Source organism: Delphinus delphis, chromosome 11 (assembly GCF_949987515.2).
Source record: "Delphinus delphis chromosome 11, mDelDel1.2, whole genome shotgun sequence".
In the NCBI taxonomy this organism is placed as follows: domain Eukaryota; kingdom Metazoa; phylum Chordata; class Mammalia; order Artiodactyla; family Delphinidae; genus Delphinus; species Delphinus delphis.
The window spans coordinates 26,271,388-26,285,866 of NC_082693.1; the positions used below are offsets into that span (position 1 = coordinate 26,271,388).

The 14,479-nt window shown below is 39.7% G+C and overlaps 1 long non-coding RNA gene across 1 annotated transcript; it reads right to left on the reverse strand.

Annotated features, from left to right (window-relative positions):
• Nucleotides 1-71: 71 nt before the first annotated feature.
• On the reverse strand, nt 72-12,809 carry LOC132434478 (uncharacterized). Its single transcript, XR_009521310.1, has 3 exons — nt 12,693-12,809; nt 10,840-10,952; nt 72-1,123 (listed from the first exon to the last, which is right to left on the reverse strand). It is a non-coding gene; the product is annotated as an uncharacterized lncRNA (long non-coding RNA).
• Between the last annotated feature and the right edge of the window lie 1,670 nt (nt 12,810-14,479).

Here is a 14,479-nt window from a genome sequence, read left to right on the forward strand (position 1 = left end):
GTTTCTCCTGTCTTTGCTGGTAGATCCTTACAGATTGTTTGTTAGATTCTAGACTAATAAAACAAAGCACAATAGAAAACTAATTTACTGTTTGCACTAGCCAAGGGATATGTCACTTTTTGTTCATTTGAAAAGTAACTGACTTATGAGTTTGTAATGCAGGGCTTACAAACTCATAAGTCAGTTACTTTTCAAATGTTATGCATTCAATTATGATATATAAATTTCATCAAAATAGACAAAATCTCTAAAATCGCCCCTAAGGCTTTCAAGAGAATTGTCACACATTACAAGATTAAACTCTAATTTGAAGATACCTGGATATGTTCTAATTATCACTTCAGAATGACAATGTGTAGGTATATTCTGCATTAAGCTGCAATTAAACAAAGCTGAGGGCTTCCCTGGTGGCACAGTGGTTGGGAGTCCGCCTGCCGATGCGGGGGACGCGGGTTCGTGCCCCGGTCCGGGAGGATCCCACATGCCGCGGAGCGGCTGGGCCCGTGAGCCGTGGCCGCTCGGCCTGTGCGTCCGGAGCCTGTGCCCCGTGGCGGGAGGGGCCACAGCAGTGAGGGGCCCGCGAAACAAAAAACAAAAAAGAAAAAAGCTGAAAGGATAACCAAGAATTAACTATATATCATTGCATACATGTTTTCCTCCAAAATAATGACATAGAAATAAATTAGCTAAGTGAACAAAAATGACTTAAATCTTACAAAATATTTAAGTTGTGTTGAGGGGAGAGATCATATCCCTATTCCCATGCTAAGACAACCTCTGTCGGTACCGTCCTTCATTTCCACCATGTCATCCACACATACAACCAAGAGAGATGGGATTGCTAAAGTAACTATTCAGAGTCCCAGATGTTCATTGGACCGCATTTTACTAGTAGTCAGAGTCACCACATGATATGCCACCAGGTTAGCCGTGCTCAGTCAATTCCTCATTCCTGTGCTTCCTGCAGGCAGCAGACCCTGGCATGGCTGAGCCTCTCCAAGCATAAGTGATGCCCTCCATTGGAGTTTTTACCAGAGAGTCCTTCAGAGACAGCAGATCATTGATCAAATACTTAGAGCATGGCCTTGCATTCTGCTTGTACATATGCTGCCTGACTGGGAACCTGCAATGGAGAAAACAATCCCAGCTTTAACCTCTACATAGCACAAAACATGCCAAATAATCACAATTCCAACAAAAGATTTTCTTTTGTGAGTGACGTTTTCTTGAGTGACATTTTCTTCTGCCAGGGTTTTAGCTTTCTGGGAAAATCTTATCACAATGAAAAGTTATTTGGAAAATCAATAACCATATTCCCTCATCATTAGTTTCAGAAAAAGTGTCAGTTTATGCCAATAAGAGTTTGGTAGCAAAACAGCCATCTCGCGATTTTGCATAAATCTGTTTCTACTGTATACAATGGGTCCAAGTTTATAAAAAATCTCTTTTATGTAAGTCATTATGCTAATGCTTTGAGAATATGAGACTAAATAAAACACAATCCCTCTTCTTCAGGAGTCTAGAGTCTAGCAGGAAGGAAAATATTTTTCAAAAATAATTAAAATACCGGGCTTCCCTGGTAGCGCAGTGGTTGAGAGTCCGCCTGCCGATGAAGGGGACACGGGTTCGTACCCCGTTCCGGGAAGATCCCACATGCCTCGGAGCGGCTGGGCCCGTGAGCCATGGCCGCTGAGCCTGCGCGTCCAGAGCCTGTGCTCCGCAACGGGAGAGGCCACAGCAGTGAGAGGCCCATGTACCGCAAAAAATTAATAATAATAATTAAAATACCAAAAAGAGATAATAAAAAGTAAAATGTCGTATATTCCACAGGACAAGTTCAAAAAGTGATGTAGGATTTAGTGAGCAGAGGTCAAATCTTATTAAGGAATCCACTAGGACATCAAGAAAGTGGTAATATTTGAGGTGGCCTTATAAGAGGAATAGGAGTTCATCAGGTAGAGATGGGAAGGAAGACGTTCCAGGCACAGAGGAAATGACTGGGGTATAAAAGTGCATAGAGGACAATAGTTCAGTTGGAGCCAGAGCATGAAGAGCCTTCAATGCCAGGCAAATGGGGGTGACTCACTTTCTTAAAGTCTTACTGATACCTGAGAGCTAGTCTTAGCTAATGATTTCTTTTAATAAATTTATGTATTTATTTATTTTTGGCTGTGTTGGGTCTTCGTTGCTGTGTGTGGGCTTTCTCTCTAGTTGCAGTGAACAGGGCCTACTCTTCATTGTGGTGCGCAGGCTTCTCTTGTTGTGGAACTCAGGATCTAGGGGCTTCAGTATTTGTGGCTCTCAGGTTTAGCTGCTCTGCCGCATGTGGGATCTTCCCGGACCAGGGCTCGAAGCCATGTCCCCTGCATTGGCAGGTGGATTTTTAACCACTGTGCCACCAGGGAAGTCCCTAGTCTTAGCTAGTTTTGAGTGAGTTTAACACAGAATATTTGAAATCAGCTAAGCCAGCCCTCTCACTTTACAAATAAAAATGTCTAAGTTCCACAGAATTTTCGTGACTTACCCAAACACACATTGTTAGTGGCAGGACAGGAACAAAGCCTAAAAGACTGGATTGTAGGATATCTTAAGGCCCTTTCAGCTCTGATGTTGATAAGTCTATGACATCTCCTTACTTGAGTTGACTAATCTTTCCCCTCTGTGCTGCTTATGACTTCTTTTCAGAGATCCACTTCGGAATTTGATTATTTTTTTCTTTTGAAATGAACATTTTTCAAACATACAGAAAGACTAGGATAATGAGCACATATATACCCATCACCTAGTTTTAATATTAACATTTTGCCATTTTGTTTCATCTGTTTTTTACTGAAGTATTTGAAAGTAATAAGGCATAACATTTGTCAACATTTTGAGTATGTCTGTACTATCTAAAATTTCACATGGGGACTTCCCTGGTGGCGCAGTGCTTAAGAATCCGCCTGCAAATGCAGGGGACATGGGTTTGATCCCTGGTCTGGGAAGATCCCACATGCCGCGGAGCAATTAAACCAGAGCACCACAACTACTGAGCCTGCGTTCTAGAGCCCGCGAGCCACAACTACTGAAGACCACACGTCTAGAGCCCATGCTCCGCAACAAGAGAAGCCACCACAATGAGGAGCCCATGCACCACAACAAAGAGTAGACCCCCACTCACTACAACTAGAGAAAGCCCACGCACAGCAATGAAGACCAACGCAGCCAAAAATAAATAAAATTTTTTTTTAAAAATCCTAATTAAAAAAAATAGGGAGACGCAAGAGGGAGGAGATATGGTGATATATGTATAGCCGATTCACTTCATTATAAAGCACAAACTAACACACCATTGTAAAGCAATTATACTCCAATAAAGATGTTAAAAAAAAAGTTTCACATGAATGTTTCCTTACTTTCTCAATGAAATCTCTAGACCTTCTTTTCTCCCTTTACCTCATATAAAATACCAAACATTAGTTCCTATCCATCATCTAGTCCTATTCTTTCTCTTTTTTCCAATAATACTATAGTAGATTTATGTGTAATTATTTTCTCAGGACCGCCTCCTTCTTCTGAGAACCCTGTTCCTTTTATTCCAACCAAATTGCTCTCTTAGGAGCTATCGATACAATGATGTGATACAACATCTCACAGACACACACACACACACACACGCACATCTCTCCCTCCTCTCAAAACAATTGATTGGTCTAGAAGAAGCCTTGTGGCCCAAGCTGGGCCAATAAGCAATTTCTCATTGGTCTTGGACTTGAAACCTAGAGAGTTGAGGTGGTCTCTCTGCAGGTGGCCAGCATTGTAAGCTGAGAAACTCAGGAGATACCAGTGGTCATGTTTCTGTTATGGGAAGAAAGATAATCTGCAGCAAGAGAGAAGAATGAGGATGACACTCAGGACAGAGGACACAAATGGAGCAAGCATCCTCTAATGTTATCATGAATTTGACTTTTTTTTGCCTAAGGTAATTTAAATTGGGATTCTGCCCCTTGCAGCCAAAAGAGCATATATGTAAGTGTGATTTGGCCTGGAGAATATTGATAGGAAGGATTAAGCAAAACCTTCTGGCTACCCCAGGCTAAAAGGTATAAATACCTCTCTACGCATCCACCCAACCCCAATTGAAAAGACGTGAAGAGAAGCTGTAACTCTGTATATGTTTTCAAGATTTATATAACTATAAATACATAAACCTATAAAAACTAATTGTACCTTATCTACTTCTTGAAACAATAGCAGACTATATTTAAAATATCATAAACTTATTTTTTCAATTGTTGATAGATTACATTTTGTGTTCAGAAATCTTCCCCCAAGCCAGACCCTGGCACGGCACACAGAAGGGAACATTTGAGACTGCAGAACATCTACATTTACCCTAGTATTGCTGCCCCACATAAGCTCCAGGTGGAAAGAAAATAGCTGAATCTTCAATGCTTACAACCTTTAATTAGATTAGCTCCATCCAGCAGAGAAATGAGGACCATGAATGTCAGACTTTGCTATCCATCATTCAAGAGAATAGTAAGCAAGGGGCAAAGGAGGGGCCATGAGTGTTACGGTAGTAGAAGTCCCTCCTTATGGAAAAGAGGCAAGAGGAAAGGAAGTTCCTCCCTAAGGAGTGTTTGTTTAATCAGAATCCATTCCGCTCCCTTCATTGTTTAGCCTTGATGTTGTTTGGGTGGGATTGGCCTTACTGCTAGCTCTAGGGTGAGGCTTTGTGAACCTATGTCCCTTTAAGGGTTAATGATTTGAAGATGGACAATTGTCCTAAGCTGGTCTACTTAGTGTGAGGTTCAGAACTTTCATTTGATAACTGGAGGAAGGAACAACCTCTTCTCGTCTTGGATGTAAATGAGGAAGTATACAGAATTGCTGGTAGCCCTACAAGGAAAGCCAGGCCAAGGATGAAGGCAACATACAGAACAGGGCAGAGACTAGAGGAACTCTGAAAAGCAGATTATATCATGAACTCCGGATCAAATCACACAAGAAGCCAGGTCAATATCTGGGATTTGTCAGTTAATGTGAGCCAATACATTCCTTTTATTGTTTTAGCCGGTTTGAGTTATTTTCTTTTACTAGCAACTAAAAGTATGCCCCCCAAATAAGGGGATTGATCTGTAAGTTCCCTCCCAGTTAAAAATAAAATTATACATATTCTAAATCTAAAAGGAAAGAATATATAATTCCATATTCTGGAAAAAGCCCCAGTGCTATCTCTTCTCAAGGAGGTAACAACAATATGCCACTAGAATCTCAGGCAGCTAGGTCAGGCTCCACCTGAGAATCAGGGACCATAGGATGAGGAAGAAATCTTAACAGTCTGCTGTAGAGGATAGTTTCCTTGGTTGGATGGGTTCCTTCTCTAAACCAAGATTGAGAATATAAGAGTAGCGATTAAAATACAGATCTTCCATCAAAATTTAGAACACTCCTACCTTTTGTTTCATCAATTTTGCTTCTCAGAATCTCTCCTACAAAAATACACAAGCAAAGGATATGTGTGCAGTGATATGACCTGAAACATTGTTCATGGTATTAAAAAAATGGAGACAATCTTATTTCTACCAAAAGGAAATGGTTATATAAATTATGGTATATCTATGTGGTGTAATGTAAGAAAGAAGGATGCACGGATAGAAAAAAAATTATCTACTGTATGGTTGAATATATAAAATATATCAAATCAAGAAAGAAAAATATAGAGTATGATCCTGTGTTAAAAAGAAACTCTATACTTATGTTTTTGCTTAGAAAATATGAAGAGCTTCCACTTTTTATTTTTCATATCTCAAATATGAAATTTATAAATTGTTAAAAAATTTTACAACAGGCATCTGTTGCAGTTTTGTAATTCAAAACCTTTCCTTTTTAAGTGTGTATGTGTATTTTTCTGTGAGAAAAGATTGTCAACATTGTGAATCATGATTATTTTCATAAATAACTCAAACTTGTAACTCTTTTATTGACTTATTCTTAAGATCAATTTGAATGACTATAGATATATTCATATATGCATATATACACATGCATGCATAAAGGAGTATGAATGTTGACAATTCATTCATTATTCAACAATTCTTATTGAGTGCCTACCGTATGCCAGGCAGTGTTCTAGTGATATGTCAATGCGTCCTATAGATATACAGTGTTGCACATAATGAGATCCAAGATAGTCTCAAGAATATAAGTAACTATAAATGTCGAAATGTAGCAAAGTATAATGTTTATGTGTGTATAATTTTCAATCATCAAAACCATTTAATTTGGCTATTCAGTGATGAACTCGATTTCGTGTTATAAATGTGTAACCTTCTTCAGTTTCAACTATAAACCTCACAGCTGACAGCACTGAATTGAAGAGCCAGCTAAATAAAACTACGGATCTTGATTTGGGCGTGTTTTGGACCCAACATCTTTAGACCCTTACCACATGCCAGAACGTAAACCTGAGTTCTCAGTGCCAGACTTCATATACAATTTTTCTAATACTTCCTTTAAATCACAGAAATCTCACTCATCAATTCTCTCCCACCCTGAATTCAGAGGCACTTGTAATTAGTCCCACACAATTTAGTCTTGCAATATTAACTAATTCAGATATATAAATCTTTTCTTTCCAACTTGTGCAGCTGAGAGCTTACGGAGGTCAAGAACTGTTTTCTCTTTCCTCACATCCACACATCACAGTTTATTCTTTCAGAAAACTGTAAATGCATCCCTCAGCTTCCTCAGCAAAGAGTGTACATTTAAACTAAAAATAGAACACAGATCCTCTGTGTTTTTCAGTCATAATCAATACGACTATTCGTGAGGCAATTATTTTAAGCTTAGCAATTTAGACATAATCCCATCATTGAATTAGGCTTGAAATCTTAGGAGGAAATTGCAGCATGTTTATTCATCTTAGTTGCTTCTAAGCAACTGTTATCCTCCAAGCTTAGAACCCCCTCCATGATTTCTAGGGAGCAATTTTAGATTACATAATACTTTTTGGAATACATTCTGGAAAGTACCTATTCCGTTTTAGGAAAACTATAGCCTCTCTCTCTCTCTCTCACTTTTTTAAAAGAATTCTCCTATGACTATTTCCTTGAACTTCAGACTCCAGCGATAAGTAAAGGTAACAAGAAAGATGCCGGGAGAAAAGCCAATTTAATTGTGCTATCCTGAATAATTGTTTCTGACTTCCAGCTTGCCCATTGTGATTTTTTTGGCAGGAAAGAAATTAATATCAGACTCCAACAACCTTCAAACAAGTAAAAATTATAATCTGGTTGGTGCCTATTTAAAGTAACAGAATCCAAGGCAACACAAGAGGCTTAATTTTAGATATGCATGTTATTAACTAAGAGTAGGAAAGAGCATTATCTAGTAGTGAAGAACCAAGAGCATGAAACAACCATTTTAAATTTATACTCCCATTTCTTCAAGGTTTGAGATGGATAACATAACTTCAACTTTCTGTATTAAGCTGTCCTGTCCTTAAATTTAGTTAAAAGTTAAGTTTGCTTAACTTTTTATCACTTTACAAAATTGCTATCTAGGCTTATAAAACACCAAACTCCTTGTCTTAGTTCAGGCTGCAATTATCATAGACTGGGAGGTTTAAATAATAAAAATTTATTTTTCACAGTTCTGAAGGCTGAGAAATCCAAGATCAAAGTGCCAGCAGATTGGGTGTCTGGGGAGAGCCCTCTTCCTGGTTTGCAGACGGCCGTCTTCAAGTTGCGTCTTCACGTGTGGCGAGGGGGTGGTGGTGGCAGGAGTATCTTATTCAGGGTGTAAAAATAATTTATAGCTAGAAATGTTAAAATATTGTGGAACCACCTTTTCAACATCGTTGGGTAAAAAGTGAGTTCTGGAGACGCCTCTAAGGCAAAATATGCCCAGATTACAATAATGAACTAAGTTAAAACAGAATTTAAAATTTTTCACCTAAAACAAGTAAATTACTGAAAAATGAAAAACTTGCATGGTTAACATCTGAATTTAGACACTAAAATGTCTGTCTTGTCTAGTGATGTATTACTAGGCAGTAGCTACACAAAGGTAGCAATTAATGTGACAACAGTTGAACATTAAGACCAAATTAGGGGGAATTATTTACTCTCATTGCTATAATTGGAAGTGTACAGGAGGCACCCAGAAGCTGCGATAAAGGAGATTATGGATAAATACACACTACTTTTTATATTCGTCTTGAAATGTACAATTTTACAGAATCCTTTAAAGAAAAAAGACCCTAAAGCAAGTGAAATATAGAAAACAATTTACAGTCTTGTATCCTGTGTCCTTTTTTTGAACAGCAACAGTCTCTAAACATTGGATAAATATTGAACTCTTTTCTTAAACTTTTGTTCTGGAAATTTCCAAACACACAAAGTAGAAAGAAAGAACGGAATAATGAGTCCCCATGTATTGATTACCTGGATTCAACATTTATCGATATGTGGTCTATCTTGTTTCATTTATAACCCCACTGTCTCCTCACCCCCACTGCACTAGATTATTGGAAATCAACTGTCAGATATAATATCATCTCACCAGAAAATACTGTAGTATGTATATCTAAGAGATTGACTCTTTTTTTAAAGGCACAATCATAATAATATACAGTAAGTAATATTAAAATTCTTACTGATAGTCACCTAGTTTAGATAATAGTAGTAATACAAAATTTTTTTTCAGATTGAAGTTGCAGGAATTTGAATTTTGAGTTTAAGTATTTCCACGTATTGTTTTATTGTGTTGAAATTATGTTAAAATGAGTATCTGTTATAAGTCACATTCCCATATGTGATAGGTTGGTTGGTTGGGTGGTTGATTTTATCCGAGGAGTAGAAATGAAGCAAGTTGATTATTTACAGGACAAGAAACAGAGCAAAACGGAAACCCAACGTCTCTGCTTTTTTTTTTTTTTTTTTTTTTGCGGTACGCGGGCTTCTCACCGTTGTGGCCTCTCCCGTTGCGGAGCACAGGCTCCGGACGCGCAGGCTCAGCGGCCATGGCTCACGGGCCCAGCGGCTCCGCGGCACGTGGGATCTTCGCGGACCGGGGCACAAATCCGTGTCCGCTGCATCTGCAGGCGGACTCTCAACCACTGCACCACGAGGGAAGCCCACGTCTCTGCTTTTGAAAACAATTTCTCTGAACCCGGAATGAGAGGAGAAATATTTTAACATCCACCTTCCCAGCACCACAGCTCACTTTCAGCTGGCTTTACACTGCTATAGCTGCACTCTGTTAAAATATTAAAATTCCTCTTAAAATGTGAGAACTTACCTTAGCGCCTCCTCCTCCTCCTCCCCCAACCCGCCCACTGGCTTCTCCTGCCCTGAGTGGAGCAGGCCTGGGCTCTGGTTGGCAACTCTGCCGGCACCCTAGTGGACATGGTTGATGCCCACCTGGTCCCCCTCACCCTCTGCAATCCCACAGAAAACCTGCCGTTGCTACTCCTGGGAACTGCAGCCTCCACAGGGTACCACGCTGGTTGTTACCTATATTAAATGTCACTTTTTACCTAAATCCCTTTATTATTTCCTCCTGTTTGGGAGTTCAGGTGAATTTAGTTTAGGGCGACTGAGCTAAGCCAGGATTTCAGAGTCAGACCTGGTTCAGATCAGGATCTATCTCCTGCGTTCTAGGCAAACTCTGAATTATAATGTCTTCACCTGTAAAATGGAGACAGTAATATCTAACTCATTGGATTGGAGGGAGTATTAAAGGAGGTCATCTTTCAATGTCCAAACGTCTAAATTTCTGACGTAGAACTTGATTTTCGGTACCAAACCTCCTCCTCACACAGTTCTCCCCATTTCAGTTCATGGCATCACCATCCACATTTGCTTAGGCCCCAAACCAGAAGCCATTCTTGACTCTTTTCTTCCTCTTACTACTAACATCTAAACCCCCAGGAATGGAGTCTACCTTCAAACCACTTTGTACTACCTCCATTGCTATTATTCTAGTTCAGCAGCAGTCCTCAACCTTTTTGGTCTCAGGGTCCCTTCACACTCTTGGAAACTAGTATTGTGGACTCCCAAGACCTTTGTTTATGTGAGTTATATTAATACTTATCATTAGTATTAGAAATCTGAGCTGAAACAATTTAAAATATTTATTTGCCCATTAAAAAATAAGTCCATATCATGTTAATATAAATAATATATTTTTCTAAGTAGACATATCTCCTCACAAAATTTAGAGAGAATAGTGGCATTGCTTTACTTTTTTGCCAATCTCTTTAATGTCTGACTTTAAAAAAAAAAAAGGTTGCATTTTCACATCTACTTCTGCGTTCAATCTGCTGCAATATCACATGTCACTACCCTCTGGAAAATTCTTTTATTTATTTATTTTTGGCAGCATTGGGTCTTCATTGCTGCATGCAGACTTTCTCTGGTTGCGGTGCGCGGGCTTCTCGTTGCGGTGGCTTCTCTTGTTGCAGAGCACGGGCTCTAGGTGCACCGGTTTCAGTAGTTGTGGTGTGTGGGCTCAGTAGTTGTGGCTCAAGGGCTCTAGAACACAGCCTCAGTAGTTGTGGCACATGGGCTTAGTTGCTCCATGGCATGTGGGATCTTCCCGGACCAGGGATCGAACCTGTGTCCCTTTCATTGGGGACTGTGCCACCAGGGAAGCCCATCGTCTGGAAAATTCTACTGTATACTCATGAAAGAAGGAGAATAAGAAAGGCAAGTAATGTCTTAGTGTTATTATGAAAATACTTTTGACCCTGCAGACCCACTAGAATGTCTCAGAGGGATCTCCAGGTCTCCCCAGACAACACTTTTTAACATTTAAAAATATGGAGCTATACTTACCATAAACTTCACTTACCATACTTTTTAAGATCAACAGGGGATTCACTGGTGGTCCGGTGGTTGAGAATCTCGCTTCCAATGCTGGGAGCCTGGGTTCGATCCCCAGTCGGGGAACTAAGATCCTATAAGCTGTGTGGCACAGCCAAAAAGAAAAAACGAAAAGATCGACAGTTCAATAGTTTTCAGCATGTTTACAAAGTTGTGCAATAATCACCATTATCTAATTCCAGACATCTTTATCACTCCATTAGCAGTCTTTACCCATTGCCCCTCATACCAGCCTGTGATAACCACTAATCTACTTTCTTTTTCTATGGATTTGCCAATTCTGGGTGCTTGATAAAAGTTAAATTGAACTTTAGTTGGTCTTTTCTGTCTGGCTTCTTTTACTTAGCATAATATTTTCAAAGTTCATATGTAGCATGTATCAGTACTTCATTTGTTCATATAGCTTAATAATATTCCATTACATGAATATACTACATTTTATTTATTCATCAATTGGGTTGTTTCCACTTTTTGGCCATTATCAATAATGTTGCTATGAACATTAATGTGCAAGCTTTTGTGTGGATATGTATTTTCAGTTCTCTTGGGTATATACCAAGGAGTAGAACTGCTAGGTCATAGAGCAACTCTATGTTTAACTGTTTGAGGAAACACTAAGCTGACAAGACCACACTTTGAGAATCGCTTCCCTAGTCTGAGCTATCCTCACCTACTGCCTGGGCCATTGCCTAATTTCCCTGATCTTGCCTGGTGCCCCTACAGTTTTTACTCCACGCAGATGCCAGAGCCATCCTTTTCAGAGATCACATTAGAGAATATCACTCCATTCTGTAAAACTCTCCAATAGTTCCCCATTCTACATAGAATAAAATCCAAACTCCTCCAGGGCCCAGACATAATCTAGTCCCGGCCTACCTCTCTGACTGCATCTCCTCACCACCTCCAGAACGTGCTTCCTTCTAATCATTCAGATCTCTACCTGAAAGCAACTTCCTTAGAAGGTGTTTACTTATTTGTTTAATTGTTAATTTTCACCACTATATCCAGTTCCTAGAACTGTCACATGGTAGACAGTCAATAAATATTTTGGAATGAGCACATTAATAAAAGGCAAAGGCATCTGGTGTTCCAGTTATCTATTGCTGCATAACAAACTATCCCCAAACTTAGTGATTTAAAACAACTGTTCAATTTGGCTAGGCTCAGCTATGTGATTTTTCTATTGATCTTGCCAGTGGTCACTTGGGTATCTGCAATCAGCTGGCATATTGACTGGGGGCTGGGCTCAGTGGGGCCTCCTTCTCCCTGGCCACATGACCTCTTCATTTGTCTCTACAACAAGGTAATTGGATTTCTTCCACGGCAGCCCAGGGCTCCCAACGGCAAAAAGTGGAAGCTACTGCCCTTTCAAGACATAATCTTGGACGTAGCACAGCATCACTTCTGCCATATTCTATTGGTTAATAGTGTCGACAAGGCTAGCCCAGATTCAAGGGACTACATAGGGTCTTCAATACCAGGAGGAGTGTTTCATGGGGTTGGGCGGGCGAACCAGTGAAATTGACAAGCACACCATGCAAAGGCACAGTACATTTAACCTTTCATTATTATGACCATCTGGTAGCTGGAGAGCAAGTAAATCCTCTTAAAAGGGTTTGGCTGTATTGCAAATTACAGTATCTTTCCTAATGTAGAGTTGTATGAATAAGAACAAGAGAAAGCTTATGAATTATTTTGAGTACAGGAGTCTTTGCTGCAATTTGATTGAAAAGAATACACCTAGATATGGAAATATTTTATTAGATTTATTAGATCTTTGTAGCTTTATTTGTTAACATGGAATTCTAAGGGAATCCTTACCCAGGCTGCACAGTACAGTAGTAAAAGACTCTGGAGTCTGGCTACATGGGTCTGAGTCCTGGTCAGATGCTTATTGCTGGTGATCTTGCACAAGTTTCTTAACCTTTTCCAGCTTCAGTCTCCTCATCTGTAAAACAATACCTGCATTATGGGTTTTTGAGAATTAAGTTAGTTATTACCTGTAAAGTACAGGATAATGCCACATAATGCCTGGTAGATAAGCATTTGTTAAATAAAACTCCAATTTCAGGAAAAAAGAATACTGAAATGTTAATTCTAAGAATACCAGCAGTTACGTTAATCAACCAGTAGATAAGTTTGTTTTTTTTTTTAACTCGCCAAAAGGCAATCGCCCTAAATCAAAGTAATCTAAACACTTCCCTCTTCCAGGTTTTCTCCAGTCATTAACTATTCAAACACAACTAGTGGTCATGACAACTAATCAGATAGCTCTTTTTTAAAATTTGTTTTTGCAATTATTTAATCAGACTTTTTTAAGACTTTGACCTTTATTGCAGTTTCTTTCACCTTCCTTAATAAGTTTTAAAAGGCCTTCAAAAAAAAGACACAGTAATGACTGGCAAGTAAAACATTGGAGAGCATTGCCCATTCAAAGGTTGGATTTGGCTGTGAAGGGCTGGAGGTCGCCTACAGCTATGACTGTCATAGTCCCAGGCGGGCTGGTTGGTCCCTAGTCTCCCAGACCCAGGTTAAATTCGGGGCCACTCCAGGAACTTCACATGCAGTTTGATTAGCATAGACTATTCCAGACTCCGCAGCCTCTTTCTTCACATACAAAACATGGAGTCCCCAGGCAAACAGGGGCCGTGAGACTGGAGGTAAACTAGGTTCTCACTAGAGCATTCTAGGATAAATTCCCACACTAAATTACCACTGACAATCTTAGAAACTCTGGATAAGATGGAGTCATTATGAAAAAGATTAAATAAAATATCGTCTTATGTTTACATGTCATAGTAGCTTTTTAAAGCGTTTTCAGTCTCATATCATGAACAGCCTTAGGAACGTAGCAAGGGTAATATAATAATTATTGATTCCGTGACAATCAGCATACCGAAGATGACAGGTCATAACAGAAAGTTAATTATAAATAAGTATATCTGTGGATCCTCTGACCTGGCAGCTTATCTGAATGAGTGAACTACAGGAAGAACTGTGTTCTCCCTATATCTTTCCTGCACGTCTTCAGTACAGGTACCTGCCAAGTACTGAGCACTGACAATTAAAGCTTTAATTATCTTCTTTCCTTCTCATTTTCATTTTTCATGAAGCTGTAACAATAAAGAGGAAAATGGAAGTCATGCAGAATCTTACCACCTCAAGGCAATTATTTTCATTTCTACATATTTCCTTCCAGACTTTGTCCAGATGTGTGCAGGTTTTTACATAATTATCATCATAGTGCACATGCTTTTTTAAAAAAATTAATTATTTTATTTTTGGCTGAGTTGGGTCTTCATTGCTGCGCACGGGTTTATCTCTAGTTGTGATGAGCAGGGGCTACTCTTCTTTGCAGTGTGCGGGCTTCTCACTGTGGTGGCTTCTCTTGTTGCGGAGAGTGGGCTCTAGGCACGCGGGTTTCAGTAGCTGTGGCACATGGGCTCAGTAGTTGTGGCTCACGGGCTCAGTAGTTGTAGTGCACAGGCGTAGTTGTGGCGCACAGGCTTAGTTGCTCCGCGGCATGTGGGATCTTCCTGGACCAGGCCTTGAACCTGTGTCCCCTGCATTAGCAGGCGGATTCTTAACCACTGCCTCACCAGGGAAGC